This window comes from Pempheris klunzingeri, chromosome 18, assembly GCF_042242105.1.
Source record: "Pempheris klunzingeri isolate RE-2024b chromosome 18, fPemKlu1.hap1, whole genome shotgun sequence".
NCBI classification, from domain to species: Eukaryota; Metazoa; Chordata; class Actinopteri; order Acropomatiformes; family Pempheridae; genus Pempheris; species Pempheris klunzingeri.
This window is the reverse complement of record NC_092029.1, coordinates 17,093,812-17,116,408: the sequence shown is the minus strand read 5'-3', so window position 1 is coordinate 17,116,408 and position 22,597 is coordinate 17,093,812.

The window sequence follows — 22,597 nt, the reverse complement described above, 5'->3', positions numbered from 1 at the left end:
TCCCTTATGAACTTATTTCCAGAGCAGGGTAATTATTGCAGGTACAACGCCTCAGGATGAGTACCTGATTCCCAACAGGATCTGTCTGGACTCCTGAATAAGCCCATATTGAGATCTTCTCCAAACTGCCAGTCAGCAGCTGGATCTTCACCATAGGAAGCTCTGTTTTCTAGTCCCCCTGTGAATCTACAGCTTCCAAAAGTATGATCACTTTCCCTGAATATGAAAATACTTTAAAAATGGTCTGCAACTATCTGTCATTGTTCTAATTCTTATCATCCTTCAGGGTTTTCTTTTCTCCTGTGTGTGTGTGTTTGCGTGTGTGTGTGTGTGTGTGTGTGTGTGTGTGTGTGTGTGTGTGTGTGTGTGTGTGTGTGTGTGTGTGTGTGTGTGTGTGTATGATCAATGAGGGTCACATGCCACTAGAGGGAGCACCAGTAGTGTGGAAAAGGCTCACTTATGTCAGTCCTCACTCACCCTCTCCATGACTTTGACCATCACACACACACACACACACACACACACACACATGCAGTACATTATATGTACATACTGCTGTAGGCAAATACCAATGAACCTAATGGAGTCCACCTTAACTCTGATTATCAATGAATTTGCCTGGTGAAGCATTGATGTGCATTTTATGTGCGTGCACAAACACTCCCTCACACACACACACACACACACACACACACAGACATATACACATACGCTATAGCAGATGTTAAGGATTAGTGTGTGTGTACGGGTGTGTGTGCGCGTAGCCTCAGGCACTGTTCAACAATGCATTATTCCTGAGTGCACCAGTTAAGAGGGGCACTCCGTCTCCATGGCAACCACCCCGGCTCTGATGTAAACATGGGGGTAGTGGTACGTCGGCCCCAATAAAGTGCAAGATTTGCCCCCCAGATTACAGACAATACAAAACAAAGACAACACGGCAAAGTGTAATAATGTCACAGTGAGTGTGAGGATCGTCTGTGTGACGGCAGTTTGGGTAAAATGAAGGTCAAGTGGATGGTTTTTGAAAGATGCCGCTGTGTTTTTGCACACCATGAATAAAACTTTCTGCTCATTTTCATCTGAAGCGAAGCTCTGTCAACACAGAGCGCTCAAAAAGAATCTGATGGCAACTTTGGTAAAGTTACTATCAAGTAAACTGCCACTAAAAGATAAACATATCGCCTCTTCTTTTAAGTGGTTAACTGAAAGTTTGCTCATAGCGTCCTGAAAATCTAAATCTTTAATCTTAGATATAAAAACCACAACAAAGCTACTTACTTCGCGGTTAACATCTGAGGGAACCCTGCTTTGTTATACAATGTAGACGGCTGCCAACTTTTGGCAGCCCGCAGAGAGAATGGTGGATTTCTGGAGAGATTAGTATAATCACTGGAGTCCCAGCGGGGCTAAATATAGGTCGACCAGAAGCAGAGAATCTAAGCTAAGAGAGGAGTAGGTACTGGTGGCCACAGGCAACATTTTGAGGCAATGTTGCAGGGCAACTGTGACCAACAGTGTGTTTTTCATTATACTTCTTTTCCTTGGAGCCCACTGTTCAGCAGTAATCATACTGACTGTGTCCCATTTTTTCCCAGCTAGAGAGAACACAGTCCATGGCTGTTATAACAGAAAGCTGCCACATTTCTTCTAACACATATTGTTAAACACAGTGTTGCTCGACCTGCTCAGTTTATTGTGGTTTGTTCAAATCTGCAAGCTGTCGGATTGCAGCAACACCAACCATCAAACGAGTGTTTCAAAATACCTTTAAAAAATGTGGTTTTGTCGCATGTTCGTCATGTGAGATGGATGGAAACCATCAGTTGTACCGATCAGTCAAAGCTGATGAGAAACCTTCACTTAATCACTTGAGCATTTGCTTCTTTATTTGTAACAATAAAATGAGCCATCCTTAAGTGTGCGTGTCTACTTGAGAATATTGGAAATTCTTCTATTTCAGAGGGAAAGAGGTAAATAAAGACTGTACGGTACTGTGTCATGTATTCATAGTAACGCAGGGCCCGATCAAAGCGTGCCTGTTTGGACCGGGCCGATGCCCCTGGTATGGCTGCCTGCAGCTTTCTCGAGACCGCTCATCCATGCAACTTCACACTCGACATTGCAATTACTTGAGGCCTGAGCAATGCACTTACCATTACATAGTTGCAACCCCTTAGCAATGCTGGAGTATACACATCATTTGGGAGCACAAGGTCACGTGAACTTTTTATGGCCCCTAGCCTTTTTTTTTTTTTTTTTACCACATAGTCAATGCTAACAGCTAGCTTTTTGAGAGCAGGCTGTTTGCGGGAACAAAAGCATTTCCGATTCGCCGATACGTGAAATGTTTGAGTCTGCTGCAATGTAACATCTCCGGTGTTTCAATTCTCTCCTCCTTCACCTGCCCTTGAACGTACTGGGCTGGAGCCTACCCCAGCTACCATAGTGTACAGTGTCAACAGTGCTCTGCTACATTCACACTCTCTATAACAGTGTTTCCCCATCTGGGGGTCGGGACTCCCATGAAGCAGTGCAAGTTAAATGTGAGAGGTTGTAAGATGATTAACTGGATAAAAAGACACTAAAAGTATGTGTCTGCTATAAATATATATTAAAAAAAAATGTTTTGCCCTTTTTCCATGTGAATTTATGGGTCATTTTGTCTTCTATAAATATTATTCGTTCAAATCATCAGGGGAAAAAATCACTCTTTGGCTGAACTGCTCACAAAAAAAATATACAATCTGCATCCAGGAGTCAAAAATACATATAACTTCATTTTAAAGGGTCACATGCTGAAGAGATTGTATTATAATGCATTGTGCTTTATTGGTCATGCAGAGTTACTCAGTCAGCAATGGGTTATTTAACCACATTACTTGACTAATTAACTGTAGCGGAAAGAGAAGATTTGTGATAAGTAACAAGTAATAAGTAGAGTATCATTGTTCAACATTAGAGCGTAGTACAGTGTAGCGTGTCACAGCACAGCATACAGTAGAGCTTTGTGTATTAATCTATATCCATAGGTGATGACATTCAAAATAAAACACCACGTCGTGAACCTAATTTAACGGGACAACAGCTTTCATTCATTTCACTCGTTCAGTGACAACATATGATGAGAGTTTGTCAAGAAAAAAAAAAAAAGATGCTCTTTTAGTCCCCGGAAAACAAATAGACGACTGTGGAGTCAAAGCAGCCAAACCCAGCATGTCATGTCCACCACCTCATGTAGGCAGAGCCATTATTGTCTGGAAGCCACACAAGCAGAAAAGTTGGTGTGACGGGGGTTATAATGCTCATGAGTGTGTTTATAAGTGTGTGTGTGTGTGTGTGGATCCTAAGCCCTCTCTCTATTGGAATGGGTTCTAGTGTGTGTGTATACATATGTGTGTGTCTGTGTCTGTGTGTGTGTGTGTGTGTGTGTGTGTGTGTGTCTGACAGCTCAGATGAGGACTGGCTGCAGGCAGCTGCTTTGCTCGAGGCCACATTCAGTTCCGTCGCGCTGCATTAGTCCCCAACCAACCTGTCACCCCTAGCAAGAGAGTGATAGCACGCAGCACACACACACACACACACACACACACACACACACACACACTCACCACCACCAAACACATTTACACACATTCATCAATCACCAGTTTCCCAGGTGTTCATAAGCACTAAGCGGCACATAACACATTGTCACATGCAAAGTAAACCTAATGCAAAGACTGTTCCTCACTGTATCTCGTGTTGGTCGTACATGACGGCGTAGCTGCGTCAAGCTGTCCGTGCTAGTACGAAACTGTTCATCAGTTAGGGAGGAAAGTGTTAATTAGATCAACTATAGCTAAAGTAGAGTGTGTGTGTGTGCGTGTGAGAGTACGTGTGTGTGTGTGTGTGTGTGAGAGTACGTGTGTGTGTGAGTACGTGTGTGTATTTGTGTGTGTGTGCAGTCCGTCAGTGCTGATATGCTAGTGAGGGGGACTAACCGGAGTTGAGTGGAGTCTTTTGTAGCGCAGGCGAGGCCCTCAGGCACAGCCCCAGACCTAGATCCCCCCCACCACCACCCACCCACACATCCACATCTCTCACACACACATAGATGAGCACGCACACACCACATGCATATGCCCTCGGCCGTCGTGCTGTAGATCTGATGTGACAACTACAGTGGGGCAGACTTTCTCACCATCACCCTGCGTTTCGACGGGATGTGACCGCGAATGTGAGTGTGTGTGTGTGTGTGTGTGTGTGTGTGCGTGCAGTGGTGGTGGGGTGGGGTTAGTTGAGTGGTGCCATAATGAGGCTTGGTTTGGTGGGACAGATGTTGGGATTCAGAGGGCATCGGTTGAGACAAGGAAGTGATGGTTCATTAGTATGAGAATCTCTCTCTCTCTCTCTCTCTCTCTCTCTCTCTCTCTCTCTCTCGCTTTCAGCCTGTCTGCTTCCTTGTGTTTTTCTGTCTCTATCACTGCCTTTCTCTCCCCCCTCTCTCTCTCTCTCTCTCTGGTATGATTTCCTGTGCCCGGAGCCACTGACAGAGGCAATTCTTCCCCACTCTACTGCAATGGTGCATCTCTGATTAACTTTTAATGATTTCACTATAACAGCCAGACACACACGGAGGCCAGCGCTGGCTGGAGATGTAGGCTAGCGATGAGATGAATCAACCAAGAAGTTTACACTTTAGCTCAGCCGGGCTAATAGCCTGTAATAGAAGCGATACATCGAAGCAGTCTGATAGGATGGAGAGTTACAGCCTGGTGAAATGTGTTTTTTTTTTTGCTTGCCCTCCGTTAAATGGAGGGTGGTTGGGCAACAGTGCTTAAGAAGTTGCCTCAGCATAAATGCTATGATCATGGATGAGAATCTAATCTCTAATAGATTTTTATTGCTCATTCCTGGCAGTGCTGACCTGAATTTACGTTACATTTTGGCAGAGCTGTAGAGTTTAAACGTGAGACGTAGACTTGAGTCAGACATAAAGGGGCACAACATCAATTTTACATGTCAAAGTCAATTTAATAGTCTCCGGGCGTACTACTCAGCCCGTTAAAACAGTTGTGTAATCTCCTCTGTGACTCTGGAAGGGCTTTATCAGGTCCCTTGTTTGACATCATTCACATGTCTGGGCTCACAAATATAAACAGGAAGAAGGTATTATACGCGTGTGGTGTGGGGTTTGAAACATGTGGGTGTTTTCCGGTCATGGAACTAATAAAAGATGGGATCTTGCTGCATTATGGAGGATGTGGGATCCAGTGCTGTTGGAGGTTGACCTAAACTAGGGACTGAGGAAAACTCAGGACTCGTCTCTAACAGCCTGCGACCTGACTTGAACTCGGCAGAAATAATCTAACTTGAAATCACCCAGATTTAGACAGATTTAAGACTTGATTTGTACTTGTCTTGAACTACTTGAGACTTGATGCAACATTCAGTGTGACACATTTGAGACTTGGGGCTTGACTTGGACTTGAAATGACTTGAGAAATGACTTGCTTTGACATTTTGAGACACTGACAGATTCAAGTCTTGACCTGCTCTTGCCTTTAGAGCCTTGACACTTGACTTGAGATGTACTCAAATGCAGCTTCGTCTTAAGGTGTCCAGATGCTTCTATTAATTCTCATTGGACACGTGGTGCAAGCTTTAACTCTAGGCAACAGAATGTTTCACAAAACAGTCCTGTTTCTGTAAAAAAACAAAAAAAAAACAAAATCCTCGTAAGAAATGCCAGAGAAAGAAACCAGAGCTGACTAAAACGGTGGGAGGAAGTTTTGAGAGGATGCAGTGAGTGGAGATGTGAAATGAGTTGGTGGGAACAGGAGGCGCTGCTACATCACCACAAACCCCCCATGTGCTTCAGCACACTAACACATAGCTGTTGAGTCATCCACTTCCTGCCCACTCGCTCAGAGACAATTTATTCACTCTTACAGGTGTTTCTGCTATTCAGCCTACGGTCATTGACCTACATGGGGTGGACAAAATAATAGGAACATCTGTCAGTGATAAAATTCAACAGCACCCCTAACTACATTGTCCAAAACGACTGTTTACCCTTCTCTGAAACGGTTTAAATAAAAACTCAACATCACAACCTGAATGAAGAGAGCACTCATTGCAGCCCTGTCGTATAAGACTGCATTAGTTTGAGTAAAGCTGGAGCTGATTTTTCTCGGTTTTTGGAAATCCTGATCAAGAGAAAACTTTGTCAGAAATCTTTTTTTTTTTTTTTTAAATCTTTAGGAATAAAACACTCAAAACCTTGCTTATCCATCTTCATTATCTAAATCTACTTTGGATCTGTTCTGACAACCCACATCTGTGAAAAGCTTGTTCGTTTGCTGTGTTTTCCCCTTGTGCCAGAACATGAAAATAACCTAATCATAAACCCCACATAAAAAGAATAAAGCAATACAAATAAAACCAGTGCAGCGATACTGCATGGACTACCATTAAAATAAAACGTCCTTATGAAGTTTGGCGTTTCTGTCTCCTTTTCCTCTGCGTACACCTGCTGAATAGGCAGGCGAGTGTTGTCGGGGTATTGATGAGTTCAGCCATTTTGTTTTTTCTCCGGGCGAAACTCTCTCTTTCATGTTTCTGATCAGAAAGAAGGAAAACACTTATGAATTAAACATGCGGGTGTAATACTGCTTCCAAATCCATACCTTACTGCACAAATACGTGTGTGTGTGAGTGTGTGAGTGTGTGAGTGTGTGTGTACACTGGTAGTTTCCAACAATGCCTTTTTGAAGTCTGCTTTTTTTTTACGATTCTCCTCTCTGCCTCATCTGGATACCCTTTAGGTTGCTCTGTCCACTTGAATAATTTCAGTCTTACTTTCTACGACTCATAGAAGGTTGCGTTAATTCAGTATATGAGGCTTCTTTCATGTAACAGGTTGATTTCAGTGCCGTCCTGCTGTGGAGCCTAACCTCCTGAAAACATACCACCAGATGTGGGTTATTGTTGGGTTCTTTCGCTCTTGATGCTTTCATAATCATTTTGTTTGAAAATGTTTTTCAGCCTTTTCTCTCCCTCTTTGATCAACCTTTATTTGAAAGTGATTGGCACGTCAATTTTGTGCTATGGTTTTCAACTAATGGGATTAATTGCATTACCAAAAGGGTTTGGGTTTTCAATACATGCTTCTACAAGCTCCTGGAGTGCAGACAGTAGAGTGTCGAAGGTTTTTTTTTTAAAAAAAAAAGAAGAAATAATCTCCAGAAAAACCTTTTACAGTGATGGAAAGAAGAAATGAATCCACTGAATTCCATTCAAGCAGCAATTATTATTTGGTTAGGCAGCATTATTGATTAATTTCAGGAAGACATTTAAGTCCTGGTGCATTTATACATTTACTTTACTTTTTTTTTTATTGCTAACATTTCCCACAACATATTGCAACCCCAATGACAGAACACTGACAGTGGCTGATTCTGCAAAACCCTGGATTATGTCCAATGCCAATTTAAAAAAAAAAAAAAGAAAAACTGCAGTATCTTTGCATGGAAATTACTGTTTGATATGGTTATGGTTGGGGGAAGATCATAGTCATATCATACAGGCAAATCAAAAGGGTAAAGTTAAAATGTGAGCTAAAATACGGTTGGATTTGGTAATGTTTTTATTTCTTATGGCAAACTTTACAATTGTGACCCAGCATGAGACGTGAGACCTCTCCAGTACTTCCTGCACTGACAACAAATATTCACTCTGGACGTAAATGGAGCACTGCAGAATCATCCAATATGAAGTAATCAATGAATGAATTCCTGGGGATATGGAGCTGGCACATAACTCATCACATTGCGCTGTATGGATCTTCATTCTTATTTCAAAAGGACAGTTCCATAGGTCTCTGGTGTGGAGTGACATATTGCACACACTGCTTTTTTTTTTGGCTTGTCAGAAAGTCAATTCCTCCTCATTCTTTTTCCTCTCCATCAGCTCTGCACTAATGAGGATGATCGTCTGTCACTTCCACACGCATGTTCTGCCTCCTCCAAGGCCACCTCTCTCACTGCTTATGCTAAATGTGTTTGTTTTCTCTCCGTGTTGGGTCACACTCATATCGCAGGTTGCTTGAAAACCTGCAGTGAAAGGAGCCTCACCCCGCCGCTGAGCCATCACATTTTATTAATCTCACTTCGTAATGGAGATGTTTGTCGTCAGGTGATGTTTGACAGCTGCTTCGCGAGATCTGTTTCCTCATTCTGTGTGGGAAAATTGAATGAGAATTTCAACATGAAAATACAGCAAAAAAACATCAGACATATTCAGAACTGGAAAAATATTGGCAGAAAGGTAGAAGTGCATTTGACTTTGTATACTGGAATCTGTACATTTTGGTTCACTGTTGAGAAAAAGACCATTTGGTTATCAAAAAAAATGTGTAATGTTGAACAAAGGCGAGAATTTCAACATAAAAACACAACAACAGCATTAAAGAGATTCAGAACTGGAAAAGTATTATCAGAAAGTTAGAATGGCTTCACATGCTAAAATCTATTGATTTTTGTGACCATTTGGTAATCAAGTCTCTATAATGTTGTAGAAACGCCATCTTCAACTTCATTTCTGTGTGTGTGTGTGTTGTGTCAATACTTTGTGTCTAGTGTCCATGTGTTTCTGTGTTTCTGTGAGTGTGTGTGTGGTTGAGTGCTATGCTGTGTTGCATCTCCCTGTGGTGGAGATGGAAGGCGACATGGCGGGCTGCTCTCTGTCAGAGGAAGGCGAGTGTTAATATTTAACCGAGGAAGGCTCTATTTAGATCCCACCGCCTCTCCTCCTCCCTGGTGGACAGCACAACGCCGATGCCGACTGGCGCCGTTATGGAGGAAAGCTGTAGGAGGCAGCCGCACGTCACTAAGTCTCCCTGACAGAATCAGTTTGCAGATGAGCTTTAAAACGCGTTGCGCTGTTTTCCATGCCTGCATGTTTGTGTGTGTGTGTGTGTGTGTGTGTGTGTGTGTCTGTGTATGTCTCGGTGTTCTGACAATCTCTAATTTAAGAGTTCCTCCTCAGAGAGACTTGCATGGCATCCCAGCATGCTTTGCACCTAAACTCACAGGCCCATTGCAGGGCATTCAGGAACAGCAGAGTTCTCAAGAAGTCCAAAAGTCCACAGATTGAAACATTTCTTTCATCCCCACAGTTGTTATAACCTGAGTTAACCTCAGATTTCTTCTTCTGAGTTTCGCCAACATGTCGAACTCTTCTTCGACACCTGCGCTGCTTAGAAATGACCTGCATCAGATGTTTCCTTTGACTTTCATACTGTGTATGTTACATCCACATTAGTACTCCAGTTTTGAGTCTTATCTTGGATTTGCTCATATTCACAATATGATAGAGAGAAACCACATTATTAATTTGCCTGTGAATATGATCTAAACAGTGCGCAGCTTTCTGACTGTCTGCTGCAGGTCAGTTACTCACTTCTGTACATACAGTCTGGCTTCCAACTGTTTTACTATTCAGATTGATTTAGCATCTCCATCTAATCACTGGTAACGTAAAAAAAAAAAAAAAAAAGAGCAACAGTACATGCATTTCTTATTTTTTATTGACTAACTACTGCATAACTAGAGTTTAAGATGCATCTGCAGACATGGAATATAGCAGAGTAAGATCAGAAAGCTGGATAAGGTTTCTGTCTCAAGGTAGTTCATGCATTCTTCTCAAAACAATGATCAGAGCTTATCCAGGTTTCTGATAACCATGATACTAATCATAACCTAGATACTCAAAGATGCTCTGTAGTTCTGTAGGTGTGACATGTAAAATGCATGAGACAGAGACTGAGGTCTTTTGCACCTTGTTTCAAACACGCCACGCCCCTAAAGCACCTACAGCACAGCGTCCTGGGTGCTAACACCCTTCTCTTGAGTCAGTGGTCTTGTCGTCTTTGTGCCCTATCGCATAGTTTTACTGCTTGGTGAATGTGATGTAGGAAGGCAGTCCCATTCTCCGATTGTGTAATTTGCTGCATCTGTTGTGAATCAGACACTAACTTCAAAGAAATCGATAGCTCAAATTTGATGCACACTGAAATCTGGCTCTCAATGTTTAGGACAGCAAATGTAAAAGTTTTTCAGGAACTGGCAAGAAGCTGAATTTCTTAACTTACAGCAAGCACTGAATGGGTAAAAATTCAAACGCTGGATCCTGGCTTTAATGTATCCGCATCATCGGTGCTGCATGGAAACCTGTTCCCCAAGAAATGTCTCCAGCATTTCATTAAACGTCTTTGAATTTGTCCGGGTTTGGTGGGAAAACTTTCAGAAGCAGAAAAGCACATACATCTTCAAATCTAAAGTTAAAGAATGAAAATCAGCACATTTGGTCTTTAGGAACTTTCAACCTGACAGGACAAGAACTACATGTTATACAGTTAAAACTCTTCTTTGTTTTGTTCTTTTTTATGATTACTAGCAACTTTCCCTGTGGGAGTAAATTAAGGTCTGCTCTGGCCATGCTCTGCTCCAAGTTATTCCGACTAATGCCAATTTGTTTCCTTGCTGTTGAAATGATCTGAGTAAACAGAGCTTTAAGGGAATTAATTTTCCTAAGAAATATTTGATTCAGAGGAAAATCAAATCTGCATTATGGAGTCTGCTCATTACTTGTACTGTACAATATTGAACGATATTCATGTAGATGTGCTCATAACATTCAGGATAATGCATTAGACTGTTGAAACTGACACATGCAGTGATAAAACCGATGGTATTAAAAGAGCAGCCTAATGCTCACCTCACACTGTCACTCATTATAGAATATATGTGTAAGTGTTAAAATGAAATAACAGACCTGCACGTTTTGAGGAACCCTTTGCGTCTCGGATCGGTCATTGTGGAGGAATGTCTGCAAACTGTAGATTGCTGGGAAGTGGCGGGTGGGTCGGAAGTGGCCTCTCCTAACCTTTAACCTCCAGAGTGAGACCTTTTGTCAAGTGCTCAACAAAAGCTTCTTTTTAGCACAAGGAGTCCTGTGCTCCAGTGTCTGCTGTGGGACACCGGACCCCTCCCTTCCTCTCTCCCTTCCCTACCTCCCCCTTTCTCTTTTTGGCATATGGATGTAAGGTGTAAGTGTGTGTGTGTATAGTTTTTTTTTTTTAAATCTTGAAGAGTCCTTGGACACATTTCCTCTGACTCCTCACCTGCCCTGCCCATTGGCAAAATACATCTTACATTAGCCTGAAAATGGTCCTGAATACTACTTTTCATAGGGAAAATTCATTAATCTGTGAATGACACAGTCGTGTTGTAATGATTGCTCATTTGATATCTTTATCAGAAATACTGTACTCAGTCATTCATCAATCCTGCTTTTTTCACAGTGTAAAGTTACTTTTAATGAAAGTAATAGTTTAAAATTAAAGCCTTACAAGGATGGGAAAGGATCGGGCCCCTGAACCACTTGAAGGCTTTTAATGTGAAACAGATGAAGGAAGCAAACTGACAGAAAATAGGGAAGCCAACTGTAGCTAAGTGACCAGGAACTGTGATTTACCCAAACTAACCCTGCAACAAGCCTCAGATGTATATTTTTGTAGCTGTGTAGACACCAATGTTAACACCTCCTCACATTCTCAACTTCTACATCCACTAATGTTTATCATCTAATGCTCTGAATGTGCTCTGAAGTCTAGTGGTTACTGAGGCAGCAGCTACTAGATATCCAAATACCAAATTAAGAATAAACCCTGCTGAACTTCTGTAATATTCAAGGATAGCTCTGGCAGATTTAATTAGCAGATACAAAATAAAGCATTTCAAATGTGTGTGTGTGTGTGTGTGTGTGTGTGTGTGTGAGTGTGTGTGTGAGTGTGTGCGTGATCTGATGGGATCAATAGTGGTTTGGGAGGCCCAGTTGGCAGCTGCTGAGAGCAGGAAACAGGTGCAGACATGGCTGCTTGATGTCCAAGGCGACTGAAATGAGATGAAACCACTTGACCCCCAGAAGAACCAATTAATTACACCAAATCTCCTGCTACAGTAAAACTCCTAACAGCTCGACTGTGGCAGAGGGGCGAGGAATGCCTGGATCCAGCACAGCCCGCCCCCCCCCACCCCCCCAAAAAAAACCCATTTCCACGTATCCGTTTGAACAAAAGAGAAAGATGATAAAGTTAACTGAGAACAACCGGAGGAGTTGAAATGTTTGCTGGCCTGACAATTAGGTGCATTTTTCCAATGACGCATGAAGTTTAGCACAAACACAAGAGACACACAGAGAGTGAGTGTGTGTGAGAGGGAGCCAGAGATTGACAGTTACTGGGAGATGTTTCAACAGGGCTCTTCCTGAGAGTATTGTGGAGCAGCAGCTGAGATGTTAGGCATGCTAATGCTACTGCTAATTATGCAACTGTGTGAAACCGGCCAGCAACACACAAATACACACAAGCACACACACAGAAGCACCTCAGAGACAAAAACACTGGCCAGAGCAGATGCAATAGCTAACTTTCCAGTTCTAGATTAGTACCATCTCATGTTTGCTCTATGTAAGTTGATCCTTCAGTCCTGCTTTAATAAGATAAATATGTGGTGTGAACGTATTACTACTGCCAATTAGACCAGCTGTAGGTAGCAGTTAGCCAGTTTGTCAAATGCTTCAAAATCTTGCTTATGGATTTATTAGGTATTATATGTTAGCATCTGACATATGAGGCCTATATTGCCTTCTTTTTCTTTGTTAGACTCATCTCGTATGGCACCATTGCATTTAAAGCCTTTGAAATCACCCCATTATGATCTGTTTCCATGATTTGTGAAGACAAAGCAAATGAGTGTGATTCTCAGGCGTTGAGTTCAAAATGGATGAACTTCTGACACACATTATGATGCCGTTGACCAACACCAATCCACCTTGGCAGTACTGCTCTTTGTGGGAGCAGAGTCCGAAACACAGGAAGCCATTGTAACCTATTTCAACATTTCTGACCCTGAAAAATCATCAATTTACCACTTTGTGTGTTAGAATACAGATCCAGATAATTTTTTCTAGCACTTTTCATGCATTTTCATGCATCATTTTTTTCCCCCCCTTCTCAACAGTATTTAAATTCTGGGCGAAAGAATGAATATTTGAGAGAGTTTGACGCAGGCAAAGGTTAAATAAAATTATATTACATAACGTTAAATATGAGCATCATTTTCAGCCTTCAAACACCATTCAAACCCTGGAGTGTGTCAATCAGCAGTGGGTGCATTCAGCTGGGTGGAGGAGGATGTTTGAGGTGTATAGGTATCAGGTGGCCCTCTCTTCAGAAGCACCAGGCAAAAATTTTGAACGCTGCCCTAATTGAGTGCCCCTCCCTTGGCCAGCGCGGTCCTGGTGTCCCCCCTCTTGGGGCCCGGGGGGCCGGTGTGGCCGTCTGGGGGGGCCTGACCCCAAAACCCTGCCTGAGGCACTGACTGCCACCAGCCTGAACCCTCCCTAACCCCCAACTATAGCTCACTCCCCTCTCCAGCTTTCTTTCTCTGATGCTCTGCTCCTCTCTGTCCAATTGGCTCTGAGCTACAGACTTCTTTTGTCTGTCCTCATTAGAATACTGATCCTGCACCACACACACACACACACACACACACACACACACACACATGCACAAATACACACGTTCCTACACACATTCATTTTTCACTAATTGCAGTATCATTAGTCGATCCATTGCTAGCCAGATGGTAAACAAAGGAATGTGAAAATTAGACGGAGAAAATGGGAATAATTTCACACGTGTGCGAATTCTGTTTCATAAAATAACACCTTTAGGCTTGATAAAATTCTTTGGTTTGGTTTAAAAGGTTTGGTTTAAATAGCCAAAACTATAAATAACAAATGTGCATCTTTCCAGTCTGGACAGCCTCTATCCTTATACCCCACTCCCGTCGGAAATAAAGGGTTAAAAAAAAAACACAACTGGTTTTGGTACTGATGTGCAAAATGTAATTTTGTCATGTATAACCTTAAATGTGTGGAGGAGACACTGAAAACATTACCGGCATAGTTACTTCTTTTCCATACACCTTCTGATGCAAAAATATAAATTTCAAGACTTTTAGAAGGGTACTGAGGTTGTGTTTTGGATAGTGGCTAACAAAATTAACATATAATTCATAGTAATTTGGCTTGTTTAAATGTTATTTTGAGAAATTACAGACCTGTAGGATGTCTTTAAACATGTATATTATATCTGCCTCTATGTGTGTCTTCTATATGCCTCTAAACATGTGCATGGCTCAAGCTTTATAGACTTTGACAGGTAGTTTTCATGCAAAACATATTCCACACATCCATGTGTTGGCTTAGCAGCAGGAAAAACGTAATAATGATGCAATCAGAGCTTTTCATGACCCACATGACACCTATGTGGCTGTAGAAGTCATGGCTGCACAGCCTTGTCTCTTTTAGACATAAACAGAGAGAAACCAGAGATAACAGTGTGCAAACGAGCCGGTCCCTTCAAACCTCTCTCCTCCATCCACTAGCACCCGTCCATCATTTTGATTGGCAGCTCAGAGGAGGGCTCTGACGGGCAGATGAGAGCAAGAAGCCGATCCCTGCCTCAGAGGCAACAGCGGCAGTCCTGTGTTCTCCTGCCCACCTCCCACCACCTCCTCCTGCTCTCCTGCCCGCCTCCCACCACCTCCTGCAGGCCCTCCTCCCTCCTCTGTTCACAGCCAATGAAAAGTGGACATCATCTCGTGGAGGAAATGTATTGTTTACATGGACCAGAGCGCTCTCTCACCGTCTGCCTGGCTATTGTTAAAAAGATCAAGGCAAGAAAAGAAAGTGCAACATATGTAAACTTGTCACCAAAAGCAGCAGCTGCATTTAGGAGCATCGCTGTAGCTTCTGTAGAGCTCTGACTAACTTCTAGACTCCATGCGGCTGCTGCACCTACTTCTCCAGGCTCACTTAGCTTCCCAGCCCAACCTTTCAGTTCTTCTTTTTCACCTGCATTATGCTCTCAAGGACTGACCGCCATCTCCAGGACCACCTTCATCCTTCTTTTATGGAGCCTCACCTCGCTCATCAGGCCCACTGCACACTCCAGGACCACCATCAGCATCTTTTTTAAGGACCTGCACCTAGCTCTACAGTATACCACATCTAGCTCCTCAGGCCCACCTTGTTCTTCAGGCCCGCCTCGTTCTCCAAGCTCCCCGTGGCCACTTGACTTTCCAGCTGCCTCTGCAGGCCCATGCTTCACTCCACAGGCCCCCACGAGTCTCCAGGCTCCTCATGCCCACAGCTAGAGTCTCTTTGATGTTGCCCTCCTGGCAGACAACATAGGGGTTGGTGGACGGATTGGTGTGTGTGAGTGTGTAGAGCAAACACACTGGTGCACAAATACTAAAAAGAGAAAAAAATCACACGTGCACAGCAGACGAAGACGAAGGGGCCTCATTGGTGTCTACATAAGCGCGCGTGCGTGTGTGTGTGTGTGTGTGTGTGTGTGTGTGTGTGTGTGTGTGTGTGTGAGAACCTTACTGCATACACTCTTTTCTTGTTCACAAACACACAAAAAAGGCAAACATGAAAAGGACTGGATGATGAGCGGCTGACAGCAGCTCGACTGGCTCGGCTAGGTCTGGCCACAGTGGGCGGGGCTTCTTCTGAAGACTGACACGTGTCACCACCAATAAAACTCCAGCTCGTCAGCTGTCAAACCACACCAGGCCGGCCAGGCGGCTTCTGGGAAGAATGCGCAGACAAAAAATTGAATTATACTCAAAAGGTTTTCAATAGAACATTTACAAACAGAACAGATCAAACACACAGACACAAACTAAATAGAAAACTGAAAACGGCATCAAAACAAAAGAAAAAAATAGGAGAAGATTCAAGTAAGCATTTACAAATACGATTGTTTCCAACAAAGACTATTTGATATGTATATGGACAAAAGTTTGGACAACATGAACATCAAGTCCTTAAACAGAGACACATCATGTTTTACATTCACTTTTTCTACTTGAAGAATAATCAAGCAACAATTCTCAAAACCAGCTTCTGAGTGATACCTGCTAGATCACACAATACTGGAAATCTCACGACAGGAACATCAAGTTCACATTCACAAGTCAACCCTTTATTATCTGAGCAAGAGCCAACCTACCAATACCAGGAAATACAGTATCACGATGATGTGTTAAGTCAAACTGGCGAAATAATAAGAAATATAAGTGACTATAAGTACAAAACTTATGATAATGCAGCCAGATTGTTAACATATTATCCAGCAAATACAACTTGTTATGTTAACCCATCAGTGGGGACACCCTGATAGAAATAACAGATAAAAACATTGAACTGAAATTGAATTTTTGTTCCAACTCAGGTCCCGGAAAGGAAAGAAAAAGATGCAGCAGTTGAATCTGCACTGGAACATTTTGAATGTGTGGTGACTCTGTAAACTGAAGCTTCTGCTTTGTTAGATCCACAAAAGTAAAAGCAGCCTGGAAAATCTGTGAAAAACTGTGACATGAGAAGAAGATATTACTTTAACATTTTCAGGCTCAGCATCTCCTCAGTGAGCCTCATGTTGGACTCGAGCGCACAGGTCACGGCAATGAATGCACACTGGTTTGATTAGTCAACGAGATGCGATAAGTAACACGAGGACCAGGAACAAGTAGAAAAGAATTTCACAGAAGAAGAAGCCAAGAAAATGACAACAACATACACAAGTCTCTCTCTTGACCTTCATAAATGAAAAACACGTATTCCAATTACTGTGTGTAAGTATTCTTACCTTTAGTCCAAAGGGCTTCTTTATGAAGCAATAGTAAGATACTTTCCACCCATGCAGATTGAGAAATGTTAAATTATGTTAAATTCTCTTGTTATCTTAAGTACATTGGTGGTTTCGGTGAATTTCATTAACCCGTGCAAATGTTCCAGGAACACAGACTGAGGGCAGAGGGACATTTCATTTCTTACGCCTAATTCATCTCGTACCGATTGGACTGCCGGTCTCTAAGCCACCAGAGAAGCTGTTAGAAACTTTGTAGAGCAGTCCTCCAGTCGTGGGGGTTTCTCAGAGCTCATCTTCTGTACTTCAGTAGGAAAATTAGCATTGCAAATGATCTCTGATGAGCTGGCCGTCATCAGTGGAAAACCATGATGGCGGCAGATTTGCTGGCCTCGGTCGGGCGCTCTGGAGGTCTCAGCCCAGCACCCATTGACATTCAGCGGCGATGCCCAGTGTGCTCTCTATATGAATTAAAGCCAAAGTCAGAACAATTATGTGTCAGTGTTCGTCTTGCGTCTTGTGAGAGACACATCAGCTCTTAAAAGGAACATTTTGCTCCAGTTATTGCTCTTCAAGGAGATTACGCTTTTTATAGAACTATAGGAATTCACTTACCTTTCCCTCAAGGGGTACTACTTAAATGTCATTTTTGTCAAGCAGATTATGACAAACTTTAGACTTCTTATTAAATGTGGCATGTCACAGCCCATCAACCTTGATGTTGAGAGCAACATTAGACGCTCTATAATGATCAAATGCGGTTTTGATTTGGAATGAGACAACAATGAGGCACCGTCAGAGGAGGATTCGCATGCTTTAGCTTGCGGTTGTTGCTGGATGTACGGCCTATGGCTGCCAGGCTGCTGCTAGCGCTCTGCCAGGCAGATGAGAGCCGGGTTAATGTTGGGATTTGTTCCCTAAAGCTCCAACACAGAGGAAATACTGATCAGCTCTGCCGTCAGCCTCAAGACCTGCTAATCGCTAATCAGCACTTACACAGCCTCTGTCTGACTCACATACACACACACACACACAGGTTGAGTAGTGACACAATTTACATCCTGGCGTTCTGTCTGTATGTTTAGAGCTGAAATAAATGTCTTGAACTTTAAAATTTTTTTCACTTTTGCTGCGATACTTGGTATTTAAATCCAGCAACTAAAAGCATTGAAGTACACTACTTCAAATATGACACCTCAAACTTCATCTTGGTGTCCTGTTGTTCATCGGGAGAACTATTTTCTCTCTCTCTTCTCTTCTCTCTCTTTTTTTTTTTAATCCATTTTAGATACGCTAAGAAGAAACAGGAGCATCCCAAACCCCAAACAAATGATTTTATAGACATCTTTTAGCACAAAGTCCCGTCAGACTGGAACCGGTTACCAACACAAATCAAATGCGCTCCTTGTGTAAAAAAGTTTCAAGTTAAGATAGAATTTAGGTAATATGATCTCTCTTTGGACCCATTTCTTTTATCTTCCTGGATTACTATCACTCCCTGGATTTTGTCCAATGCATATTTTGTGCTTTTATCATCAGCTTTATACAGTCTGTGGTATTTATGTACCCCGGTGAGAGTAGAACTGTATTAACTAAAGCTAATAGGGCGATTAACAATAAACACTGTCTAGATTGGAATGGGTTATTGATTACATTATTGACGACTCAGCCTCTGTGTACAGTATATGTCAGTTATATATAATGTATTCTATTACACCTGTTAGCTATGTCGTCAATTTATAGTCACATTTTAATTTTGACTATAAACGGGTTGAAAAAACCTGAAGAAGACTACAAAACTCTTAATTTTGACACGACTTGTTCAATGTTGCAAATTCTATCTCTCTAGCAGCTAAATTAGAGCAAATAAATAAATTCATTTAAGTAAATAGCTATGCCAGAAGCAGAACAAAGAAAAATAAGTCCAAAAATACAACTGCTAGAATGAATAAAACCAAAACATCTGTACCTGTAACACCTCTTCTGTCCTAACTGCACTGGCTGCCCATTTCATGCAGGTCAGACAACAAACTGCTGCTTATTACTTACAAAACTCTTCATGCAGCTGCACCGCCTTTACTTGGCAGAACTCCTCAGACCTTCCATCCCCCCACCTGGATCACAGGAAGCAGACTTTATTCCACATATTAATAAGCAATCTACTGGTGGTAGAGCATTTTCCTCCTCTGCTGCGTCAGAGAGGCAAACAGCATTTAGATTTTTAAATCTTTAGATTCTGAAATCGTACATTTTACCTCTCCTACGAATGAAGTTTGCTACCTTGCTCTTGTTTTCATTCCTCATTTAAAATGTTTTTATAAACAAGCACAAATGTGTGTTTGTATGTGTGTGTGTGTGTGTGTGTGTATGAATATGAAGATTGGATGATTTTCCACTCAAAATAAAGTTAAACACTTACTGACCTGCTCACTTACAGGTCAACAAATTCACTTTAATTGATAACCATTATCTTGTCTTTTTTTGTTTGCTTTTTAATTTTTTTAATTTATTTTTGCAATGGTTTATGTATTGCTTTACAGCAATTTTTCAGCCGCAATGTTATTTTAAATTATTTTTATGGATAATTTGAACCTGGAGGTTCAAGGCAACTAACAGCCAACTAACACAGATCATTCAAACTGAAGGGGTTGATAGATATTATTACTATTCAAATCATTTAGTTTTTACTCCAGATTTTGTCTCAAAAATCTTACTTAATCCATTTTTACCCAGGAAACAATGGATAATATGAGTAAATCAAAATGTATTCATGTACAATTTGACTGAAGGGTAGAATGTCTGGTTTCAGGCAGAGGTCTCTGCAGTAAACACATAATAATCCAAACTGCATCATATCCATTCCAGCAGAGGCGGAGCACACCTGATTTGTAATAAAAAGCATCCAGCCTCAGCGTCGGTCTGTCCGACTGGCAGCTCGCTGTGATTAATTCAACATCTCAATCACATCCAATATCCACAGCTGATCTCACTCTCCACCACTCCCCTCAAAATCACTATGATCAAAATCCCCACCTCAGCCATTTTAGCCTCCTCGACCACGCGCAGGCACTTCCTGTCTGTCCCACCCCCACCCCGACTGCCCCCCTCCACCCTCAGATTGGACCAGTCATATGGAGGGGTAATGTGGGTATTGTTCTGGGCTGGGCCGGCCTCTTCACAGGAACATTGGATTCTGTTTGAAGTTGTGATCCGGCACGGCCGACTCACCTGCAAGATCAATACGCCGGGTTCAAAGCTGCCGGCTTCACAGAGAACACACTCTTATTAATTTATAGAAACTTCTAGAAACTTTGTCTGAAGGGAAAAACCTCCAACTCTGTGTGGTGGAGAGACAGGGGGAATTATTAATATACCTGGAGAGAGAAAGAGAGACAGGGGGAAAGAGAGAGAGAGAGAGAGAGAGAGAGAGAGAGACAGACCAACCATCTTCTAACACCTTATATGAATATTTAAATGAGTTACTGTTTGATGTGGATTGATCACACAAAAAAGTGTGTGTGTGACTGTGTTGTGTGTGTCGGGAGGAGACAGATGGATAAGGAAGATGGTTAAAAGACTCATTAGATCAAGAACACAAGTGTGTGTAGGCCTGTGTGTGTGTGTGTGTGTGTGTGCGTGTGTGTATTTAACTCATTAAGGGAGTCTATTTGAGTTTTCCTTTGTTGTCAGATTTGATGATTTGGGGGAAATTTCCAACCTTGGATTCAAAGCATTCCTGTTCGGCTCTCCAAGCCCGCGGCGTCAGGGAACGAAACACTCGGCATTTATATTTAATGATATCAATTTATCAACAGGAACAATCTCAGGATGTTGGCTCAGATTTGATTCCATGTTCCCCTGTTTTTACCTGAGGGACACATGCACACGTTTTCTCATCACCGTGGCATTACCATACTCCTCTCTTTCTCTCACATCTGTGCACTGATAATAACCAACAACTTCCTGACAGTGCAGTTCAGTCTGTACTTCACTTACCGCAGAAACACTCAGACTGTGGCGCTGAGAAGATAGTGAGGTTTTCAGGGGGAGTTTTCACAAGCTTGCATGCAAACCTTACAGAATAAAAAAGAGAAAATAGGCAAGTTAAGAAAATGGTGACCGCAATTCTTCATATATGCACAGAAAATGAAGTTACAGCAAAATGCGTTTTACGGCCAAACTCACGGACTCACAACTTTAGTTTGCAGGAAAGACATTGACCCTTAATAGAAACCACTAATGACTACTGATTACAGTAATGATTACATATTCTGGGATGATCTGTGATAATTTGCATGCCCACTGTAGGTAAAGTAAAAGTCGCATCAGTAAATTCTATAAGCAGAAATGAGAGTGACAATAGTAAAGCAGCTGCACACCGAGCCAAAGCCTGTTTGTGCTGTGCAACATTACAGCAGCAGTGTTTGTGAGTACTGAGAACGCCGTTTAGATTTACAGTAGGGGTTCAGCAGCTTTTTATTCAAACTGAGTCAAGTATTAAATTCAATCACCATTTTGCATCCTTTATCAATGATATTTGTTATCTATCCTAGGCTGAAAGCTAACTTAACCTTACAGATAACATGTAAGGGTAAAAGTAAACTAAAAGCAGGGGCAATCAGCAAATAAGCAATTTAACATTAAATTTACAATAGTCTCATCAATTTATGTAAAATCCTTTTGAGGACTGTTCCAAGTGGCTACAGCATAAAACATTAAGGCTTTTCCCATCTCTGTCTGTACATTAGTGACAGATATAATAGATGTCTCACGTCCATACGGCACACCAATTCTAGGCAGGGTTAGACTACTAATTACTACTACTAACAGCCTCCATGCAGAGTAAAAACATCAGATTTTTCAGTGTGCTGTTGATGGATATGAAACACAACACAATGTAACGCACAGGTGGACAAAAACAAATCAAACAAACAGTAAATTGTGATTAATCAGCTCCAGAAACACCTCAGATGATAAAAAACATTATTATTTTTCATATGGTAGCTATATTCTAAAGTCGCATTGTGACATCTGAAACTGCAAGTCAGTACAAGTATCATTTCCTATTGGCAAAAAATGGTCGAATGTTTGGATTTCTTGTGTGTTTCCTGTATTGTTTATATTCTATCCATTTAGCATGAAGAAAGGATTTCGGATGCAGCTATAGACTGAAAGGTGAACTGGCTTTATAAATAATCACCTCATATTCACACGTAAGAACTTAACATTCAAAATGATCACTGAAAGAACTAAAAGATAGATAGACTCTGCGCTTGGAATCTGCACTCAGAACCAAACTAAAGTGGATTTAGATTGTACTGATTGTTTGACAGCAAGTTACTTTCACATTACATGCAAATCTTATTTTATCAAGTAGAATAAGGTCCAATCGTACCGCTGTCTTATTAACTCAAAGATTTTACTCATACATCAAGTTGGAATGAAGTTTCTCGGTGAAAGCACGAAGAAGTAGTTTTGAGACTGAAGTTCTTTCTGACCTGAAGTCCAGTATCTATGTCGCAGTGTTTGCTAGCTCCAGCTACAACTGATCTGACACGACACTCTCTTGATTCTGGCCGCTAACGGTGGAATAAAAATCTGATTACAAGCCTCATCTGAAAGAACCTCAGAGTCAAAGCAATGCTGTATTAATCACTGAGTGTCTGGACCTCCTCCTCTTCATCCTCCTCCTCCTCCTACTGCTTTAATGTGCCAGTCTGTGCTGGTTGAGGACTTCTAGAAGTTGTGTGTGTGTGTGTGTGTGTGTGTGTGTGTATAGGCTGCATATAAAAGCTCCTCCATCCTCGAAATCAACTGAACTCACACAAG